This window comes from Sciurus vulgaris (assembly GCF_902686455.1).
Source record: "Sciurus vulgaris genome assembly, chromosome: 8".
Classification (NCBI taxonomy): domain Eukaryota; kingdom Metazoa; phylum Chordata; class Mammalia; order Rodentia; family Sciuridae; genus Sciurus; species Sciurus vulgaris.
Genome location: NC_136468.1, coordinates 115,774,959 through 115,798,804, shown reverse-complemented (window position 1 = coordinate 115,798,804; position 23,846 = coordinate 115,774,959). Strand labels below are relative to the sequence as shown.

The 23,846-nt window shown below is 40.1% G+C and overlaps 1 long non-coding RNA gene across 1 annotated transcript in view; it reads right to left on the bottom strand.

The window, feature by feature from the left end:
* Positions 1–22,810, bottom strand: part of LOC306668296 — a 547,020-nt gene extending 524,210 nt beyond the window's left edge. Inside the window, exons 1-2 of the long non-coding RNA XR_013765840.1 lie at positions 22,654–22,810; positions 20,873–20,961 (exon numbers count right to left, since the gene is read on the bottom strand). This is a non-coding gene — a long non-coding RNA (uncharacterized lncRNA). The remainder of the gene's footprint in view (positions 1–20,872; positions 20,962–22,653) is intronic.
* Between the last annotated feature and the right edge of the window lie 1,036 nt (positions 22,811–23,846).

Sequence of the window (23,846 nt, the reverse complement as noted above, 5' to 3'; positions counted from 1 at the left end):
GTGGATGTGGCAGATCCAAAATCCATCACCTGAACATCCCCTTGACAAACAGGTGGGGAAAGGGGTCAGTCTGACCAACAGATAGAAACCTCTCTGTTAAGACAGAGTAACTTGGCTAAGTAAGAGCTAAATACGTGTCAGAGTGCATGCACCACAAGAATGCTTTCATTCCACAAGAGAGCAGTGTGAGGGAGGAACAACTGAAGGTATATTTCTTTAAATATCTCAATTAGCCAAATGTCAGAGCTGCATTAGAGATAAAAGCAGGTGGACTGCCCACCCAGGTATGATTGCACTGCAGACCTTATTTGGTAGCACACCCTTCTGCAGAAGTACTTTGCTTTTACTTTGCTGGGCTACTTCTGAGCACAAGTCTGATTCCTCATGACACCCTGGGATGTCAAACATTCTTGGATCTGAAAAGTTGGGTGTTGTAATTCCTGTCTTTCTTTTTCTGATGACCATAAATGCAAAACCACAGCTCCTAAACTTTGATGAGCTGAATGTGGGTGTGCTGACCAGAAGTGAGCAACAGGGAATAGGCATAGCTCCCCTTCCTGATATTCAGTGTGGTCACACCCTGGCTCGGGCCCAGGCAGCCTCCAGGAATCTGAATAGTACCAAGGGGCCAATTCAGGACCAGTGGTACAACCTACTGGGAGGCTGAGCTAGCCTTGATTAGGAAATGAGTTTCAATCTGAGATGGTGATAAATGAAGCAAGCTGCATCAGGAGGTGGTAAGCAAGTCCCTGTGTCAAAAGAACTTTGGGGGACTAGTTACTGAGTAGGGAAGTTGTGCACTCAGTACTCAAGCATCTGAAAGGAGTTGGATTAGACAACTCTCCAAGTCTCTTCTAACTGGAGATAATGTGGTTCTGGAAAATAAACTAAAGGCACTCTTTGCCTCAGAGTAGGGACAGCTGACCACCTGGGAAGATAAGGAGGTGTTCAGTGGTGGAAATGTGGGAGAGGCATTACTGAGGGAAGAAAAGCATGATCCAGACTCCAGAGGTGAATAAACAGGGTCTTTGGGGAATCCAGCATACCAAGAAGGGAAAGGTATACGAAGAATGGGGAGGGAGATGAAGCTGGAAGGAGATTCACGACCTCATGGGGGAGAGCTCCCGCAGGGCCTGATGATGCTGAGAAAACACTTTACCAACCCTTGTTGAAGAAGCAAAAGAGAGACTGTAGGAGTCAAAGAAGCAGGTATTGGTTCCCCTGAACAGTTTTTTTTTTCCCTGACAGCTTGGTCACAAACTTCATGAGGGCAGGTCTGCCCACTGTTCACTGTACTCACTGCCCAACTCCCCACTGGAAAATATATCCCAAAATGGCTTCCTAATAACCAACAATATAAATATAGCCCATGAATGTGTGAGGGCCCAATTCTGGGGGCTGTTTTCACTTCACCATAAGAACTTGGGAACACAATTCTGGGATAGACCAGTATTTGATGGAAGAGAACTATGCTCCGAGATGCCACAAGATGGAGTCCCTTCCTTCCATCAACTCAGAGCCACTCCACAAGCACCAGCCCTGGAATTCCCAGTGCTCAGAACCAGGTGACATCATCTTTGGGCAACAATGGGGCTTGGGCCTTCCGAAGACTCCCATTGGTGGACAGATTCGTGGGGGAGTTCATTCTTTGCCAAGTCACGGGCCTGGTAACAAGTCTCAACAGTATGGATCCTCAAATGGAGAACCTGGGCCTTCCTGGCAGTAAGTATCCCTTCAGTCCTTTGAGCATGGGGACAAACTTTCAAGGAAGATGCTTTGTATGGATGGGGTAGTGGCTGCCTGAAGAGTAAAGAGACAGACTCCTCTAGGAAACTAAGTAGTTTTAGAAGGCAGAAACAATGTTCTCCCCAACCAGAAAAGATACATTGATGCCCTTGTCATGTGGTTCCTTGAGGGTCTTGCCCTTAAGTGAGGCTTATCAGTCAGAAAGATTGGATGTGTCCTGGACTGGGAGCCAGAGACCTGACTGAGTCTGGGCAGGTCATGTTCCCTCTAGACCTAGTGTCCCTTATCTCTAAAAGGTAAACATGGACTCTGAGGCTCCCTGCAGACCCAGCTTTAACTGAATAATAAAATGATGAGGTAGGTCTTGAAAAAGGGAGGGAGAGAATGGATGGATGAATGAGCCAAATCAAGAGAGGGATGAGAAATAGTTCAGGTCCCAAGCCAGAGCTATCAGTCAGCTGCCTCTTTTCTTTCTTTTACTGCCTCAGCCTGGGACTCACTGTACTTTGGACTCATGGGGCTGTGTTGTGGAGTAACCAGCAGCTGCATTATATTTATTCACTGGAGGAAGAAGCTGTGGCAGGAGAGGCGTGCCCAGCATTGGGTGGAAGTGATGAATGCTTCCACCTTCACTTACATCCCACTCTTGTACTGGATAAATACGCAGAGATGCCATAGTATCAATGCAGCTATCAAAATAGGCCCTCCCACAGCTGGTACCAACACTGAGATAAAAGTCCACATTCAAGATTGTCTGTAGGAGTCAGACATCCCTGAAGGCAGGGGTTATGGCCTCAGAGGCAGCAGCCCCAGGGCAGAGACCCCTGTTGCTATGGAAGCTGCTCTGGTGGTCTCACGGCAGCCCCTATCTAAACAGATGCCACAGCACCAGACCAGATCCCCATTCCCGATTCCCATCTTTCAGGAGATACCCTTTGCCCCACCCCTCCACAAAATGCCTCCTATGCTGGAACACTCTGCCTCCTACCCGTTGGACATCTATCCTTAAAGGAATGTCCACTAGCATTCCCTTCCCACACTAGCCCTGGAATGATCTGTTTCAATGCGAAGATTTTTGCTTCATATTTGTAGCCTCCACTCACTGCAGGTGGGAGCTTTAGGTACCAGGGGTATGAGTAGAAAATGGAGCAAACCTCACAACAGTCATGTTGATACAGAGGGCCCACTTGGATGTTATGTTATTAAAGATTTTTGAAAAGTCAGTTTGTTGAGTCTCATTTGCCATTAGGAGGAGTTAAATGTCCTTCCCCTGTTTGATGGTGTCACAAGTCTAACCAATTCAATGAGAACTGGAGGGTGGGTTTGAAGAGACTCATTGAATCAATACTTGTGGATAAGCTCAATTTCCTCCATTCAAACATGTGCAAGACCCTGGGCTAAGTCCCCAAAGGTACTGCTGTTCTGCAGGATGGTAAGTACAACTGTCACAAGAATGACAGTTGCTGAGGGCTCACAGGTATGGCAAACCACAATGGCTATGCTACTGGTCAAACAAACCATCATGAGGCTCATGAACCACACCACACTCTGGGCTGAATGGCTGATATCTATGATGTATTAAATCTTAGGTCATTGTCTCTCTGAATTGTTTCTAACAAGATCAATGCAAAATGGCTATCATGATTCTTGTCTTACTGATGAAGAGACAGGTTCCCAGGGCATATGCCATTAGTTTTGTTTGTTTTTGCTGAGCCACTTCTCCAATTTGCATCTGCCTGGCATTAACATTCCTGGTCTTTCCACCATACCCCATGGTATCCTTTCCCTAATCATGTCTTGTTAAAACATATGTGGTGAATGCTTTAGTGTTTGCAGAGTGTCATCAGCTTGGTCCACAGATTAGCTTAGAGGAAGGGCTGATGCAGCCATAGTATATTTTTTAGAGATCCATGGCTTCACAAAAGTGAACAGTCCTCTGTCACTTTATTACATGGGAATACCTTTTATACTACTTTCTGGAAATGGTTCTAAAAGGAGAGAGAAATGTATTTATGAGCCATTTGGCTCCACCTTAAAGATGAGAAAGCCTGGTTCAGGCACAAAAATTTTACCATTTACTTTAGAAATGAGCAACCCACTCACCATAGTTGCTCCAAACTTTAAATGTAGATTTCCCTGAGTGGAATGACCAGTTTTTTACTATTTTGTGGAGGGGTATGTGTGTGGGGGGGGTGTATGTGTTTGACAGAGTGATTGCGATTCTCACTCAGCACTTAGTATAACAGTTAATTTCTTTCTTTCTTTCTCTCTCTTTTTTTTTTTTTTTTTTTTTCTGTGTGGGCTGAAGGGTTTAGGTCCAGAAACTGAAAAGAAAGCCTTAGCCCTATCTTTATGACCTCTGCTAGCAATTGCTTTTAAGCCCTTTTTAAAATATTTTTTTAAGGTAAGCAAGAACTTTCTTTTCCCTTTTATAAACATGGTCTTATATTGTAACTCAAAATATAGAATGGGGCTACGTGGATCTTCTCTGGTAGAACAGGGGCAGAAGTTCACTTGTTTCACACCTTGTCCACTCAGTCTTGCCCATTTCAATCTTGCACATGCCTAAAGCCCAGGACCTACAGTCTTCACTAGAACATTGCATTGTGCCCACCATCTGTTAGCCCTTGCTTTCAAAGAAGGAAGGAATCCATAAACATAAGGATCAAGGCAGATTTTTTGTTCTCTTAAGAACCAGAGGAGGTGGGAGAGACTTTAATAAAACACAGTGAAAGAAGAAGGAAATGTTTAGACATAGTAAAATGGCTCTTATCACTGATATGAAATAAAGCTCAAATGAAGTCATGAAAACCTTGAATTTACTCACTAAACAGAACCAAAATTGCTTATGTGTGACCAATATAGCTCCACTAGAACAAAGTAGATTTATATTTCTTAATATGAGAAAACAAGGGAGGTTAGGTTCATATAATAAACAATACATGCTCTATAAAGTCTCAGGAAAGCCATATGTGTTCCAGTTTGGTTATGAAAGAAACCACATCTTATTGATATTGGTAAGCAAGCCAATGAGGTGTGCAGCAAACAAAAGGTGTCACTAAAACAACTCAACAGGTCATTACACATATGAGTCCATCATAGTCAAAATCCTCAACTGTAACTGCAGGACAAGCAAGGGGGGTGGTAGGGATTATGTCCAGCAACTGCAAAGAAAGGAAACTACAGCAGAATGCAAAACAGCCAGCAGCAGGGGAAGGGTGTCCACTGCTCAGCTTTGTTGCCTCAGATCCATTCCTACGTGCCAGGTACTCTGGAGTCTGGAGTCATCTTGAAGCCAGGAACTTTATTCCTTTGGGTCTTTACTTTCTACAGTGCCTGATTGCCTCTCTGACTTATGGGGAGGCTCTTTAAGTAAACATTATGTCAGACATATATATATATATATATATATATATATATATATATATATATATGGCATTCAAATAAAAGGAACAAATAGTAGTGCTTTGGGAAACTAAGAAGTGAAGTAGTAAGAGCTGCCAGAGTAAAGAGAAAAAAGAATTTAAAATGAAAGCCAATATTTCTCACAGAGCTGAGAATGTGGCACATGAAGCTTGACTGTAGCTCAACACAAGGCACAGGCTGGGTGAGTGAGGATGGCATACAGATGTAAATTCCAAATTAACATCAAGTGACAGGGCTTGTGAGCTGGTGAGTCTGCTGGATTCGAACAAAGGAAGATGCCTATCTCTGCCTGGGAGACATAGTATTTTCTCAGGCAGGATGACAAGGGTATCACAGGCCTGCGTGCAGTATTGGTGCCCCTGGCAGATCAGGCAGGGGAGTGGGTGGCACTGCACACAGTGGGTGATGCTGGCAGACAAGCTTGAAGTGGGAAGAACAGAAAAGATTCTGAAAAAAAAAAAAAAAAGCTTTCCATGGATATAGCTACTGGATGTACAAGAAAAGTACATCCAAGAAGAGTTCAGGTGTCCTTAAGAATCTGCCTATGGGGCTGGGGAGATAGTTCAGCTGGTAAAGTGCTTGCCTCCAAAGCACAAAGCCCTGAATTCGATCTCCAGTACCGCAAAAAAAAAAAAAAAAAAAAAAAAAAAAAAATCTGCCTATGAATAAGAAACTTGAAACTAAAAAGGAGAAGCTACCTTTCTCTCAAGTATATTCCATACAAATCAGATATTCAAAAAATACCTTCCAGCTGGGCATAGTGGCACATGGCTTTAATCCCAGTGACTCAGGAGTCTGAGGTAGGAGGATCACGAGTTCAGAGCCAGCCTCAACAATGGTGAGGCACTGTGCAACTCAGTGAGACCCTGTGTCTAAATAAAATACAAAATAGGGCTGGGAATGTGTCTCAGTGGTCAAGTATTCCTGAGTTCAATCCCCAGTATCCCTCTACCGCCCCCCAAAATGCCTTTCATGTGCAGACATACTATTTATAAGTATATATAAACATAGCAGTATAATTTATGAAAATTTTATTTGGTTGTTGCAAAATGTGTAAGTGTGTACATAAGAAAAAGGAGGAGGGCATGGAAAGCAGCCAGAAGAGCAAGAAATTATCAAGTTTTCCAAAGTGGCAGAGGAATTGTCTCTCCCTCCAGGAAAAGATAGTGATAGAGAATACTGTTATCTGAAGAGTGTGAGAGAGAGCTCCATTCCAAGTTTTTGCTTTTCTTTTCTCTTTCTGTTCTGCCAGGGTGTTGAACTGGTCATGTGGAAGTGCACAGAAGCTCAGGGGCCTGAAAACCCTGATAGGAATATGAAAGAGGGGCCCTTAAGAGCCTGAGATGAAAGTAGAATTCCGAGGAGGAGCAAGATGGAAGAAATTACTTAAATCTGTTGTGAACCAGCACAGTTCTCCTAGTCATGGGCAATTTCATCGAAAAACATACTTCTTTCCTGAGGACTGTACTTTTTTTTTTTGGTACTGGGGATTAAGCCCAAGGGTGCTTAACCACTGAGCCCTTTTTTGTATTTTATTTAGAGACAGGGTCTCACTGAGTTGCTGAGACTGGCTTTGAATTCTCCATCTTCCTGCCTCAGCCTCCCCAGCTGCTGGGATTACAGGCATGTGCCACTGCACACGAGTATGAGTGTACTTTTTTTAGGCTAAAAAATCCTTGATGTCAGAAGCTAGTTTTGTTTCAGTTTTTATGCCTGGTACTCCCGTGGACTGTTACTGTGACATGACCTGTATGCAAAGTGAAAATTGTCAATTGTGTGTAATTGAAGCAATGCAGGCTCACTAAAACTTGGCCTCACTTGATTGTTGCACTCCTCTTCTTCATCATCATGGTCTAGACCCTGATGAGCAATTTTAGTAGTGTTATTCTCCTGAAAGAGATTGTTCTCCAAATCAAATACTCTGGCTGCCTCAGTAGTGACTTTAACTTTCATGCGATAAAAGCCCGTGGAGACCAATCCCACTTGCAGATTAACAGGCTCCCCCTCAAATAGCAGTAAGTGTGAATTTATCCCTTCTTTAAAACCAGGTGGTTGGTAATCATGTGGGGTCACTTCAAAATGAAAAGGACAAAAAACCATGAAGCTTAGTTTCAATAGAAGTCAGAATAATATTTTATGTACAGCAACGAATATCTTTCAGATGCTCGTAAAATCCTTCTATTTACATAAAATATTAGTTTAGTACTTAAGAAGAATTTGACTAAAGGTTTCTACCCACCTGCATTGTAGTAATGGTGTTTCATGGTAAGCATAATATCGTTAGGAAGGGGGTCCAAGATTCTGCATCAGTATATACAATTTATGGATCAGAAGAACACTGGCTTTCTTAATATCTTTACTATTTGTCCCACTTTCAAAGCTTGTACTATTGCTATAATCACATAGAAAAAAAGTCATACTTTTCAATCATATGCAATACTGACAATCTATTCCAAAAAACACATATATAATCTTGAATATATAATCAAATAAATACAAATTAAACATGAGGACATTTTGGAGAAAGTTTTCAGACTATAAATTAATGGAAGAATTATACAGTTTACAATGCATATACAAAGGACTTATAAATAATAAGTTCCCCTAAAGCATTTAAAATATGACTTATTTTTCAACATTTGGCTTGCAAATAGCCACAAGTCACAATAATGAGAACACCGGATTTGGAATTAGGTACCCTGACATCTAACATCAGCTCTGCTGCTAACTAGCAGAATGACCTCAAATCATTTAGACGCATTTTGTTAGGTCATTTGTCAGATAATCTTACAGACATGTCTATAGCTCCCCAAGCATAAAATCAGTCACTAGTTTTGCATCTACCATCTGGTTATCTCTCAAAGGCATCCCATCCACATACTTGCAGGGAGTGGCTATCTAACTATTCTTCCTCCTTTCCTACTTTTCCACATTGCAAACCATTTTCCATACTACTGCCAAAATAATAGCCCTAGTAGGAAAATCTACTTATGTCACCTTCATGCTTAAAACTCTTCCATTAAATTCATCCCTTTCAATCAAATATAAGGATGGTATATGTATAATGCCTTTAATGTCCATCCATATACTCTCCTTCACTCTCATCAGCAGCTACTACCTGATTTCCTCTCAACCATGTGTATTTGCATATGTTGTTCGTTTCATTTATATTGTGCTTTTCCATTTCTCTTCCTGACTTTTGCACTTGATCCTCTAAAACCTAACTCAACGTGTCACCTTTCACCCTAATTAGAATGGCGATTATCAAGAACACAAGCAACAATAGGTGTTGGAAAGGATGTGGGGGAAAAGGTACACTCATACATTGCTGGTGGGGTTGCAAATTAGTGCAGCCACTCTGGAAAGCAGTATGGAGAGTCCTCAGAAAGCTTGGAATGGAACCACCATTTGACCTAGCTATCCCACTCCTTGGCCTATACCCAAAGGATTTAAAATCAGCATACTACAGAGATACAGCCACATCAATGTTCATAGCTGCTCAATTCACTATAGCCAGATTGTGGAACCAACCTAGATGCCCTTCAGTTGATGAATGGATAAAGAAACTGTGGCATATATATACAATGGAATATTACTCTGCCATGAAAAATGATAAAATTATGACATTTGCAGGCAAATGGATGAAATTGGAGAATATCATGCTAAGTGAGATAAGCCAATCTCAAAAAACTAAAGGACGAATGATCTCGCTGATAAGTGGATGAGGACATATAATGGGGGGTGGGAGGGGTTAGCATTAGGGTTAGGGTTAGGTTTAGGATTAGGGATAAGGAGGGTGGTAAGAATGGAGGAAGGAAGGACTGTATAGAGGGAAAAGAGGGGTGGGAGGGGTGGGGGGAAGGGAAAAAAATAACAGAATGAATCAAACAACATTACCCTATGTAAATTTATGATTACACAAATGGTATGCCTTGACTCCATGTACAAACAGAGAAACAACATGTATCCCATTTGTTTACAATAATAAAAAAAGAATATCTTAAAAAAATTAAATAAAAAATAAAAAGAAGTCTTCCCCTATAATTCCCACAGCTTTCCCATTAGAATTATTTGTCCCCCTCTACACCGTGAGTGGCTGTATCTCTCTGTATCTTTCATCTGTATCTTTCATTCAATGAATATGAATGAACAAGTTGTACTAAATTGCCTTCCAATTCTCAACCTTTTATTCTCTCCAAAGTTTTCTTCTCCAATTAGTCTCACATTTGAGTAGTTTTGAGGAAGAGCTATGACTGCCAGTAGAGTTGCACAGTGCTGAAAAATAATCCTAAGTAATCGAACTGTTGAGTTTTTCCCTAACTAATCTTTACAGGCAGTATAAATTCATAATGCAAACATTTATTAAGCTCCTCTATCAATGTGAAACAACTTAGCTTGTCTGCCAGAATTTAACCAGTTTGAACAATCAGAGTGAAGGGCTATAGCCAGGTGGGCCAGAGGGTCCTCCAGGATTCACCAGTAAAATCATTCAGGACTCTGGTAAACAAATACCCATTTTTTGGCTTCTAGGAAATTCTAATATGTATTACTTTCTTGTTTCCTTAATATCTAGAAGATTTGGCTATTTCTATTTTACTGCTTACCTCTTGGCATATGTACCTTCAAAACCAAAGAGATTAATCTGGTTGTCGGTGATACTTGTACTTGAGTTTTAGAGAGTAAAAGCAACAGTTATCTGTGAGAAATTAAGTATGAAATGTGAATATAATCTGCAAAGTGCTATGCAAATGTTAGCTAGTGATGATTCAAATTTTAACTCTCATTTTTGGAACTGACTTTCTCCTCACAGTCAAGTATTGCCTGTAAGTTTTATAAATGAAAGAATAATTAGGGAAATGAGTACTAGAGAGAAATCCTCAAGCTGAACAGGGTTAATAGTAGAGAAAAGGGAGAATCATGCCACATTTCTCTTCAAGTCGTTCCTTTCAGGGGCATCCATCTCCCTTACTTGCAGTCCTCCACTACCAGGGCTTTCCACTGTCATCTGCATCTTCCATTTCTATTTTATCAGTGATCCTTAGCTCTTTCTACTTGCTGGCTGATTTGAAGCCAAAAACTATTGAAAGAAAAATGTTGCTCCTCAACAAAATGAATTCATCTGCACTGTATCCTTCTGAAGTACTATTTAATCCACTAGTGTGCTATTTAATCTAAGTGTGTCTAAAACTTGGAGTTTTAGGTTTGATAAGACAATAAGGTGTTTTCCAGTCTTTTCCATGCAGAGAAGCACGTAGAAAATGCTATTTATACATCACTGTGGAGTATGCAGATGACAAAATTTGTGCATGTAGGCAAATAGTCCAGGGTTTTTATCTACCTCAGGCCCCAAGTGGCTAGATCCACTATCACCTCTGCTCTCATCAGCTCAATCCAGGGATTTCAGAAATTTAATTATTACAGTCTTTTTTTTTTTTTAATAGTGGGGTTTTGTAGGGTTTATAAAAAAATGACAAAAGAAGTATAAAACTTTTTTCTGGTCCATAGAAATATACGTTCACCTCACTCCTATATATTTTCTCAGGTTCATTAAATAATTAGATTCTACCTGTCAAAATCCATGGTGGCTTCTTCTTTTGTGTATTTGAATTTGAACTGGTATATCTCAGTCACCTTCAAGAAAAACCAAAGGTAATAGAGAAAGAAATTAATTTTAAAAAGAAATCCAGAATTTTACCTGATAATAAGGAATATTTTCATTGTATAACTACAATGCTTCTTGTATACCTGTTTGTTTCACAGCATATTACTTAGGAGTAATATTTGAAGATATTATTTTTTCCTCTATGCCAAAAATGAGTGAGATGACAAATACTTCCATTATAATTAAAGTTGGAAAAACTAAGGCACAGAGCCAGGTATCTGACCCACTACATTATGACAGTGGAATCAGGTGAGAAACCATTCATTCACGTAATACCTATTTTAGTGAATGTCTATTTTGTGCCAAGCACAGGAGTCACAGGGGTGAACAAAACTTTCAGTCCCTGTTTTTCTTGAATTTATAGTCTAATCAGGAGTTAATCAGTAAATAATTTCACATAGCATGAATGCTATGAACAAATATAAAGCAGATGCTGTGATGGAAAGCAGATGAAGGGGAGAAGTACTGATTTGGCTTGAAATGGCCAAGGAAAGTATCCTTGAAGAGGTAATGTTTCAGTTGAGCCTCAAGAGAGGTCAGCCATATGCAGTCCTGGGGGTGTGATGACAGCATAACAGCAGTACAAAGCCTCTAAGGAATGTCCCTCTCTTCCAAGATCTGAGAGGAGGCCAAATGACTGAAGATGAGAGAGCAAGGGGGAGAATGAAGAGATGAAGTTGTAGAGAGGGTTGTGAGGTTTCAGTGGCCATGGTAGGGGGGTTAGATTTTATTCTAAGTAAACCAGAAGGGTTTTAAGTGGGGGAGTGATTTGCATTTTTAAAGCTTACCCTGGCAATCTTAAGAGTACAGAGGGGAGGCTATGGAGACTATGAGAGCAATTAAGAGGCTCCTGCAGAAATTCAGGGAAGACTAGATCAACAACAACAAAAAAAAATTTAGAGAAATTAGAAAAGGAACCAGGATTTATTTATGACATCAAGTCCTATTTTTTCAGTTCTACACTAAAAACTAAGTATTACTGCTATCAGCCCTTCTCACTGTTAAGAAAGCTAGAAATAACAAGGGACAGATTTCAGAACACACAAAAATGCCCCTCATTCATCTGGTTCAATATTTGATATTATAGGAATGAGGATGTTAGATTGATCAGAAAAAGTTTCAGAATTTCTATTACTTTTTACTACTCTGAAGTTTGATCTCTTGGCTCTGCAGATCTTACACCTTAATATACACCTTAATCACTGGTGATGAAGTCCTGGGAAAACTGACTCATACTGGTTAAACTCTAAAGTGACAGATTTATAATGGAGTTAACTTTAAGAGACAAGTATTTTTCTAACTAGACAATCTATTTGAGAAATTAAAGTTCAGAAGGTTGCTTGTGGATACAATAGGAGAGATGGGTGAGATTAGAAGAGCCTACAGCTGCCTAACAGCAACAGGTTCTCTCTGGACTGGCTAGATAGATATACATTGTCCTCTTAACCAATGCTGGGTATAACTGCCCTGTCAAACAAACAATACCTTTTCTTCCTGTCTGCCTATGTTTCTCAGTCAACTCTAGCTAACTTGATGCTTTTATTTTTTAAGTGAAAGAAATCTTTTAGTAGCTGATAATTTTATTTGCATTTTATTATTTGATCACTGAAGCAACTAGTAGGAGTTATATTTATAATTGTTTTACAGAAGATGCTAATCCTTAATAACTTGAAACTGACTAATTTTTCAAAGAAGGCATATTATAAAAATGTTCATAAAATGTTCTCCCACTTTTCAAGCTGTGTTTCCTGACAAAGACGCTATTTTAAATTGATCATCAATTGTTTCTATTAACCATGCTGATCACATTCATATAGACCAAAGCAAAAGCATCATGTGCAGCTTTTTCTTCTCCTTCCACCTTCCCATCCATTGGTAAGACTTTTCAGGTCTATCTTCAAAGAGAATTGCAAGATCATCTGATATTTATTCTCTATTCTATAGCCAAAAAGTTTTTAGAAATGTAAATCAGACCTTTAACATGTTTGCTTAAATCCCTCCACCTAGTGGCATCCCATTGCCCTTAAGACAAAATCTAAGAATTACTTTGGTTCATAAGACCTTACTACTTTGTCCCCTACTTACCTCTCCTGCCACTTTCTCTCCCACTCACTAAGTGATAGGATTATGGCACCTTTTCTTTCATAAACATCCAGATTCCTTCCTGTCTTAGAGACTCTGTATAGTTATACTCTAGAACATGCTATCCCCAGTTGATGATAATGATAATGATAATATTTAGCCACTGCCCAAAATGCTGTAGCCCTGAAGTAGATTCAGTAGAGCTCCCTACTTTGAAGTACATATTATTATTCTCATTAAAGAAGAAGTTGGTTAACTGGTAGGGCTGAGACTTGACTTCAGTGCCTGTAATGTTAATTACCATATTATTCTGCCTGTTACATGCCATTACCTCTCATAGACCTGCAAAGGCTGACTCCTTCTGGTCATTCAGTCTCAGCTAAAAGAGTGGTCCTACAGGAAGGCTTTCTATGAACTGCCAATCTAACAGAACCATTCAATTCTTCCCTTTCCATCTCTACCTCAGCATTGTTTAGCACACTACCTTTAAAATTTTTTCTTTGTACATAGCATTATGACTATCTGAATACATTTTGCTACATTTTGCTTACTAATTTATTATTTATCCTCAAAAGAATGTAAAGCTTTGAGAGGGCAGGGACCTTATCCATTCCATTTATCCCTGTGTTTTTGTACCTTGAATAATGCTAAGCACATGAAATGAACCAAATACACACACACACACACACACACACACACACATATTCATACATACACACATATATTTGGTGCTTAACCACTGAGTCATATCCCCAGCCCTTTTAAAAATTTTTATTTGAGACAAGGTCTTGCTAAGTTGCTAAGGTTGACTTTGAACTTGTGATCCTTCTACCTCAACCTTCCAAGCCACTGGGATTACAGGCATGTGCCACCACTCCCAGCCCCAATTTATATTTGCTGAGTGAATAAATATTCAGCCCAAACAGTTCATGTTCAATTAGGATTTCATCTTATAAAATTTTTTAAACCCCAAATCTCTGAAAGCATAATGTAGTTAGAAACAGAGATCACCTATAGTTCATTTCCTGAAGGAGACTATTATAATTGGGCATTGACCAACTCCAAAAAGTATAAAGGAATAGCTGGTGAAACCATAAGACTTGCGATCTCACAATATTCATGTATTCTAATTCTTTATGGTTTATTGCAAATTAAACCTTTCTTTAATATATTTACGTACAGCTTACATGTCTTATTAATACCCGCCATGCATTTTGTAGTGTGTCCTTATGAAAAGCTATCATTCTTTACTATTTCAGTTGCCTTTGTCAATTTCTCTTTCAAAAGATGGAGCAAGCAGAACAAAACTTTATGTGCAGAAATGCCAAAACTTTGTGCAATGCCCCAAACTTTGTTGGCCTCTGAACTAGGGAAGCACAATTTGACTTCAGCCAAAGTCTTTCAATGTTGTACAATAACATACTTGTCCCAAGAGTACTGCATATTTTAATCTTTGTGTAAAGTATATTTTTGCTTCGGGTAAATATTGTTTAGGGAAGGATATACTTCTAGGGATATGACTCAAATGTTTGGCACATTATTAGATAAATGCCAGAGACTGTGAGAATTTGTGAGACCATAAAAGAGTATAATCAGGGAATTCAACAGTAGTATCAGTGACATGATGCTAAACAGCAAATAAAACAGTGTGATCTTGTGGATGCTTTTAGGCACTGTGAACGTTATTATACTATAGTTGGAGTTATAATGTAATTGCTATAGTGTAACACCTAGTGGTTAGGGATCATTACTATAGGGAATAATTTGCAAACATTCAAGATATTTTTCTTGGGTCACAAATGATAGCTCAGAACTTACATATATACTAAGTTTTTGTTTCTTAACCTCACTGCTGTATGTGCTAGCACACAACATTTTTTTTCCCATTATGTGAGATTTTTCTGTATTTAAGGCTAAGTTGCTCAGCATTTCACTACCCTCAAAATTACTGATTTATAACTAGGAGTTTTAAATGCATAAGAAAACATGAAAAACACTGCACCAAGAAAATGGTCAATTGACAATTTATAGAAAATTTTAGTTTGGGGAAACTTCTATTCAAACCTACAGAAAAAAAGCATTTTGAAACTAAACAAGAGACAAAATACAGCTGGGGCTATAGCTCAGTGGCAGAGCACTTGCTTAGTATATGTGAGGCACTGGGTTTGATCCTTAGCACCACACAAAAAATAAAGGCATTCTGTCCATCTACAACTACAAAAAAGTTTAAAACAAAAAGACACCAGAGATAAAACTAGTTTGGACATTGAGAAATTGCTACCCACCTGTATTCAAAGTTTTCTTCCCATTTCCTTACATGGTTATTTGTAATTTTGCAAAGAGAGGATTTTAAAAGCTCAAACCAATTTAGTCTTGACTATGAACAGTTAGATCAAATCCATTGGCTGAGAGAAGAAAAACTGAAAGTATCAAAAAGGAAAAAAAGCTAGGAGGAAGACAAAGAGAACAGAACAAGAGGAGACAATAGAGGGCTTCTCCTTCTAACCCACTACCACAGTCACAGAAGCCACAGTGGCACAAGTAACCATTACGTGTCCAGGACTATAATATTCACTGGAAGAAAACAAGACAAAAACCTTGTCCTTGAGAATTCACAACCTGCTTGGGAAAATAATCTGCATGAGTGAATTGCGTTAAATTATGGGGTTCTTCTGGAAAATAAATTTAGAGAAGTTAGTGTAGACAAACTAGCCAAAAGGGTTTTTATGAGATTTGAATTTAAGATGGCTTTGAGGATGAGTAGCATTCACTAAGGAAAAGAAAGAAATCTAGAGAGAGAAGTAAAGGGGTAAAACTCTGAAACTCTGTAAAGGTCAAAATGGGAGAATTTGTTGGCAAAAAAAAAAAGTTTAGAATTATGCTATATCTTGCTTATTTTACTAAAAGACCATAAATAAAAAGTTTTCAGAATCAGCTAAAATAAATAATAAAATGTGTTTTTTTAAAAATATATTTATACATCAAGATAGTCTTTTAATGTTAACATGTTAGAGAACAGGCCCAGTTTACTCAATGCTTTTTTTTTTTTTTTTAAGATAATACCCTAGGTAAATTTGAAAACCTCAAAATAAAGAATTGGTCACAATTATAAGAAAGTATGTTGAAAGAGCTTTCTGTTACTGTTCATGTGGTAGTCTAGCAACATAGCCTACAGTCTCAACTCAGGTAAATATATTACCTAAATATAATATACATACACTACCCACCTACACATGTACCCACTACATGTGTTTGTGTTCTTACCTCAGGCTCCTTGGGATTTGTGTAAAGCTGTTTAAGGGAAAATAAACAGCATTTAATTTCTGAAATTTACTAGATCACTCCTTACAGAAAACATTTGCTACATAAAGAGTTCAATTTATACTCTTCTGAGTACTGTATTGACATATATTTCAAGATGGAGATAGTATATAAGATCTTAGTTTGTGAGCATGGAGTCTTTAGAATACTGAACGCTGAATATTAAGGAAATTCCTTACAAGAAATAAAAGGTATTTATAATTTCTGTGAATGAACTACAATAAATTCTAAATTATTTGCCATGGTTTAAAATATTTAAACAAATCATTTATCTAATACACTCAATGGCATCTTCTCATTTTATTCCTATTCTTAACTCCATATGCCATGTGATAATCAGGGGTACACAAAACTTCAAAAGAGTCTACAATGGGGTAGTTTTCCTAATTTCTCTTTCTGAAGATTCATCACTTATGTATAAAAATGCGTTGGATTTATGGGCATTGATCTTGTAACCTGCTACTTTACTGAATTCACTTATGAGTTCTAAGAGTTTTCTGCTGGAATTTCCAGGTTCCTCTAAATATATAATCATGTCATCAGCGAACAGGGATAGTTTGAGTTCTTCTTTCCCAATTCGTATCCCTTTAATCTCTTTGGTTTGTCTAATTGCTCTGGCCAGAGTCTCAAGAACGATGTTGAATAGAAGTGGTGAAAGAGGGCATCCCTGCCTTGTTCCAGTTTTTAGGGGGAATGCTTTCAGTTTTTCACCATTTAGAATGATATTAGCCATGGGCTTAGCATAAATGGCCTTTACAATGTTAAGGAATGTTCCCACTATCCCTATTTTTTCTAGTGTTTTGAGCATGAAGGGGTGCTGTATTTTATCAAATGCTTTTTCTGCATCTATTGAAATAATCATGTGATTCTTGACTTTAAGTCTATTAATGTGGTGAATTACGTTCATTGATTTCCTGATGTTGAACCAACCTTGCATCCCTGGGATGAAACCAACTTGATCATGGTGCACTATCTTTTTAATATGTTTTTGTATGCGATTTGCTAAAATTTTGTTGAGAATTTTTGCATCGATGTTCATTAAGGATATTGGTCTGAAATTTTCTTTCCTTGATGAGTCTCTGTCTGGTTTAGGTATCAGGGTGATATTGGCTTCATAGAATGAGTTTGGGAGGGTTCCCTCCTCTTCTATTTTATGGAATACGAATCAATCTCACAAAAGAGGTGAAAGACCTCTACAATGAGAACTATACAACACTAAAGAAAGAAATTAAAGAACACCTTAGAAGATGGAAAGATCTTCCATGTTCTTGGATAGGAAGAATTAATATTGTCAAAATGGCCATACTACCTAAAGTGCTATACAAATTCAATGCAATTCCAATTAAAATCCCAATGACATACCTTACAGAAATAGAGCAAGCAATTATGAAATTCATCTGGAAGAATAAGAAACCCAGAATAGCTAAAGCAATCCTTAGCAGGAAGAGTGAAACAGGGGGTATTGCAATACCAGATCTTCAACTCTACTACAAAGCAATAGTAACAAAAACGGCATGGTATTGGTACCAAAATAGAAAGGTAGATCAATGGTACAGAATAGAGGACACGGACACAAACCCAAATAAATACAATTTTCTCATACTAGACAAAGGGGCCAAAAATATGCAATGGAGAAAAGATAGCCTCTTCAACAAATGGTGCTGGGAGAATTGGAAATCCATATGCAACAGAATGAAACTAAACCCATATCTCTCACCCTGCACGAAACTAAACTCAAAATGGATTAAGGACCTCAGAATCAGACCAGAGACCCTGCAGATTATAGAAGAAAAAGTAGGTCCAAATCTTCACCTTGTTGGTCTAGGATCAGACTTCCTTAACAGGACTCCCATAGCACAAGAAATAAAAGCTAGAATCAACCACTGGGATAGATTCAAACTAAAAAGCTTTCTCTCAGCAAAGGAAACTATCAGCAATGCGAAGAAAGAGCCTACAGAATGGGAGAATATCTTTGCCAATCATACTTCAGATATAGCACTAATCTCCAGAATCTATAAAGAACTCAAAAAACTTTACTCCAAGAATTCAAATAATCCAGTCGACAAATGGGCCAAGGAAATGAATAGACACTTCACAGAAGAAGATCTACAAGCAATCAACAAACATATGGAAAAATGTTCAACATCTCTAGTAATAAGAGAAATGCAAATCAAAACCACCCTAAGATTCCATCTCACCCCAATTAGAATGGCGATTATCAAGAATACGAGCAACAACAGGTGTTGGCGAGGATGTGGGGAGAAAGGTACACTCATACATTGCTGGTGGGGCTGCAAATTAGTGCAGCCACTCTGGAAAGCAGTGTGGAGATTCCTCAGAAAACTTGGAATGGACCCTCCATTTGACCCAGCTATCCCACTCCTTGGCCTATACCCAAAGGACTTAAAATCAGCATACTACAGAGACACAGCCACATCAATGTTCATAGCTGCTCAATTCACAATAGCCAGACTGTGGAACCAACCTAGATGCCCTTCAATTGATGAGTGGATAAAGAAACTGTGGTATATATATACAATGGAATATTACTCAGCCATAAAGAATGATAAAATTATGGCATTTGCAGGCAAATGGATGAAATTGGAGAATATCATGCTAAGTGAGATAAGCCAATCTCAAAAAGCCAAAGGACGAATGATATCGCTAATAAGTGGAGGATGACACATAATGGGGGGGAGGGAAGGGTTAGTGTTAGGGTTAGAGTTAGGGTTAGGGAGGGGGGCAAGTATGGAGGAAGGAAGTACTGTATAGAGGGTAAAGAGGGGTGGGAGGGGTGGGGGGACGGGAAAACATAACAGAATGAATCAAACAACATTACTCTATGTAAATTTATGATTACACAAATGGTATGCCTTTACGCCATGTACAAACAGAGAAACAACATGTATCCCATTTGTTTACAATAAAAAAAAATAGAGAAACAACAACAACAAAAAAAAATTTACTGCAAAAAGTAGCTCATGCAGTCCTAACAACAAAGATTTGATTGAATGAAAAAGTAAATTTGTTAATTTACAGTAAGAAAAATCACTGCCAAGTTGATTACTATTCATTTACCCAAATCAGTATTTTCCCTGAGGAAGGAAACCAAATGAGATCAGGGTCTGCTTGGTGAGTACACTGAAATCAAGCCAGAAAGATGACTGCTCTCTCTCTGCCCTATTTTTCCTTCAACTTCAATCTTTTCTCTCAGCTAAAATTTAATATTCCTGAAACAATTATTTTATGTAGTATCCTGATCAAACCCTCAGACATTTCATTAACTACAGAACAAAGCACAAACTCCTTAGGCTGCCTTTTAAGATTTATATTACTCTGTTCCCAAAGTTCCTATCCAATTTTACTTCTTCCTTCTATCCAACATGATGAGCTCTCCACTCCAGTATGAATGAGTTCTTTGTTATTCTGTGAAACATGCCATGCTTATTTATTATTCTAAGCTACAGCATTGACCAGGTTTTCCTCATGAGATTTTCTCTTTTCTCTCCAGAGCCTTTTCATCATTCAGGATCTAGGTTAAATCCCACCTCCTTCATGAGGAATAGACAAACCATTCCAATCTATACTATATCTCTAAATTCCAATAATTTGAATTGCTTTACTCTTCCACACATAGGCATATATGGGTATATCAATTTATTCCTATAAATCTTATTACCCTAAAGAGATCATAAACTTTTGAAAGATAGTTTTAGTTCTGTCTGTTTGATTTGGTATTCTCTTAGTAAATAAAACAGTATTACATATGTTTTATAATATTGAATCTCAATGAATAAATAATGCATTAATAAATATCTTAATCCAGTAAGATTTCCTGGTCCTGGCATGTACCCTATTATGGCTTGGATCTAAAATGTCCCTCCACAGTCCCATATGCAAAGGACTTGGCTGCAGGGCTATGGTGCTATTTGGAGATGGTGGAAGCTTTAGGAGGGGGGCCTAGCAGGAAGAAGTTAGGCCATTGGGTGTATGCCCTTGAAGTGAATATTGGGATCCTGGCCCTTCTCTTTTTCTTGCTTCCCAGCCACTGAGATGAGCAGCTTTATTCCACCACATGCTTCTAGTCATGATCTTCTGCCTTGCAAAGGCTTAAATCAATGGAGCCAACCAACCACGCATTGAAACCTCTAAACCATGAGTTGTATTAACTCCTTCCCTCTTTTTAAGTTGATTATTTCAGGTATTTTGTCACAGCAACAGAATGCTGACCAACACACTACCCCAGGCTCCTAAGTCCAAGTTTCTTTCAGTGCTTTACCCTCTAGTTCCTCTAGTTACATCACCAAGTGCAGCACAAGTTTCCTAATTGCTTCAGGAACTGAATGTCTAATAAAGAACCATTTTCTTAAAATGCCTTTGGTTCTGATTTCTTTTACTCCAGGAAACAGAAATATTTCAATGTGAGACAAGCAGCTAGTCAATAACTCTGTGATCTATTTTAATTTCCTGAACATCCTAAATCCATTAGGCAATTAAAATGTAGACATACTGTCCAAGAATATTATGTGCCAATCATAAGTGATAAATCTGTTGCAATAAAAAAGCAAAGATTAACTTCATGATTCTGAAATGACCATAGTTAAGTGGTCATTAATTTTAATTCCCTAAAAATACCTTAGATGCCCTGTGAATTCTGATGGAATGAGAAAGCTGAGCAGTAGCCATTTGTGGAAATGTTTCAGGATTCTTTCAACAATTAAAACCTGTTGAAAAAAATTAGAGATCTTGTCTATCATGGTATTTCCTATTTTACTTTCCCAAAGGTGAAACTGAAAGATTCTAAAAATAAATAAAGCATTTGCTTTTCAGAAAGGATTCAAATTAGGCTTTGTTAGTATTGGGTAATTTCATTGGGAATCAATATTTATAAAATGAATAAAATCAAATTTTATACACACAAATGTATGTATGCAGAGAAAAATAACCAGCATAATAACACAGTAGAAAGAAGCATTGGAGTTAAGGAACCTGAGTTCAAATTCTGGCTCAACTATGGTGCAGTCCTGTGACTCTCGACAAATTACTTATTCTCTGGGCTTTAGTTTCCTTTTTGTAAAATGAAGACAATCGATCCCACTTTCCAGGGCTTGTTCAGAGTTTATCTGAGCACGTGTTTATCTAGAGAGGTAGCATAGCACCTTGGTTAAGCACATGAACTCTAGATAACCTTCCTTCCACATGTATGAGATGAAGGATAGCTTTATGCACTGCAGTGCTTCAGCATAAATGGGTTCAAAAAATTAATGAAGTTGTAAGACAGCATAGCATCCTCTACTACCAATCCAACCCTTACATTTTAAAGAAGAGAAAAGTCAGTTTAGTGGAGGAAGAATAGTCTTTTCAACAAATATTGCTAGAATAGGAGGACATGCAGGGGGCCGGGGAGGGAAAGGGAAAAAAAGAGAAGGAAGACCTTCAACCTAAAACTCAACAATATCCAAATATCAATTCCAAATGTATTATGCATTTAAATGTAAAACATAAAACCATAATGAAAAAGGAAGTGACGCTCAGCCAGAGAACTTGTTCTGCCAACGTTCACTCTGGTTTTAGGCCTGTCCCCGAGCTCAGGTCGGTACGTTGTTCTTCGCTGGTTCAACAACCCATCGCCTGCGCCCCTCAGAATTCTGCACCCCGTGCTCCTTCAGAGTAAGTGGCGTCCTCTGCATGGACGGGGTACTCGTTCCTGCTCTTTGGATCCAGGGCGACAACCAAGTTCTCCTGCCCTTTCACAGTGAGCGCAGCCGGTCCCGTGCCCCGCACAGCTGATCTCATTTTGGTGACTGGCCAAGCTTGAGGTCGACGACGCCGGCTGCCCTGTCCCAGGTGGACGCCTGGAAAGGGCAAATTCTCCGAGAAGGGAAAGAGGGCCCGGGTCACTCCGGGGACTGGTGGCCGCCTCTCACCTCTGGGTCAGCACCGGGCGTCGTTACCGGCCGCACACGTCGACGGCGGAGAAAACCCGCGCAGGGTAAGGACACCCGAGCGCCACGCGCCTCCTCCCGCTGGGCGGCCGGGCGGCGGCTGGTAGGGCCGCCGCGTCCTCGCCTAGACCCCTCCCTCCAGCGCCTCGAAATCTCCATCTCAAGTTACCAGAGGGGGCGGAGGCGGGGCTCCCTCCCCATTTCTATTTCCCTCTTCGTCTTTTTTTTTTTTTTTTTTAAACGTGTGACGTTTTTCCTCATCAAAAGGCGGGGAGGTCACCCCACGCCTCCCCTTTGCCGCCTCCTCAGCGCTGGCGTTTTCGCGTCTCCTCAGAAAATGTTCGACTCCGCGAAATATTTTAAAATCAAACAAAGGCTCAAATAAGAAGAAAAGAAAAAAAGTTTTAACACGAAGCCTAACAGCGCCCAAGCGCGCTTTCTCCAGAGAGCCGGGCTCCGGACAGCTCTCACCTCAGCGGGCCAACGCCTCCCTCTCACCGGACTCAACGGCTCCAACAAGCCTCTCAGGCTCACGAATAATCGGCAGAGCCTCCCTGGGCGGAGCCAGAGGCTTCCTCATGAATAATGCATTTTCTCTCCAGTGGGGCGGCAAGAGCCGCACGGCCGCATGAATATGCAAAGCAGGGGCGAGCGGCGGCTAAAGCCCCGCCCAAAGGCGGGGCCCACTCGGCTCACAGCCGAGCTCTGCGCGGTTTTTCCGAGCCGCTCTCCTGGCAGCTAGAGCTGCCTCTGCCCCGGCTTCTGAGGGCTCACGCAGCACTCCGGGCTTGAGGGACCCGCACCGACCTCGTGCCCCCGTGGGAGCCGGGGGCCGCGGCCAGTGACCGGCACTAAGTTCACGGGGCCTCGGGAAGCTTGCGCGCGGTCCTGCCCCGCCGGACAACCCGTGGGATGAGGACAGCCTGCTTTGGGGCGCCCTGAGGCTGCGCCTGCCGCCCAGGCGAGTCAGCTGGGCTGGGTCGGGGCGAGGGCCTGGGGGACCTCGGGGTTCACAGACGCGACGCTGCGAGGCGGGTCTCCGAGAGGCCCTAGGCCGACGCAGGGCCGCGGGGACCCGGGCAGACGAGATGGTGGAGTAGCCTAGAGCTGAACAGAAGGAAGGGTTAGGGATCCAAGGAGCCCAGCTCCTCGGTTTTCCTGGGCATCTTCCACTTCTTTCCTGCTAGTGACCCACTATGTATTTTCAACCTTAATGTGTAATTATGCAAACTAAAAAGTCTACATGGATTCTCCTTACCCTGAGCTCAGACCCTTCCTCAGAGGTAATCCTTGGCAGCAGCAGGACCTGATCTCCTCACAGCTTTCTCCCATGTGTCCAAGTCCACCTTTTCTAACCTGGACAACTTTCCAAGACTTCCTGGAGTCCCTTCAACCTCTGCAATGGGATTGTCTCAGATGATGGAGGAATGAGTGGGCCACTTGACGCCTGTTCTTACTTTGTTCCTGCCAGAAAGAAAGAAGATACAAGCTGCTGAGGACAGAAGTTTAGAACAGAATGAAGAAAACCGCAATTTCTGATGACATAGTCCTTCCCTGCAGGTTTTCACAGTCTCAGCACTAGTAGCATCCTTCTCCCCAGTCCTGACAATCAAAGCTGTCTCCAGTCTTGGCCGGATGTTCCCCAGGGAGCAAAATCAATTTCA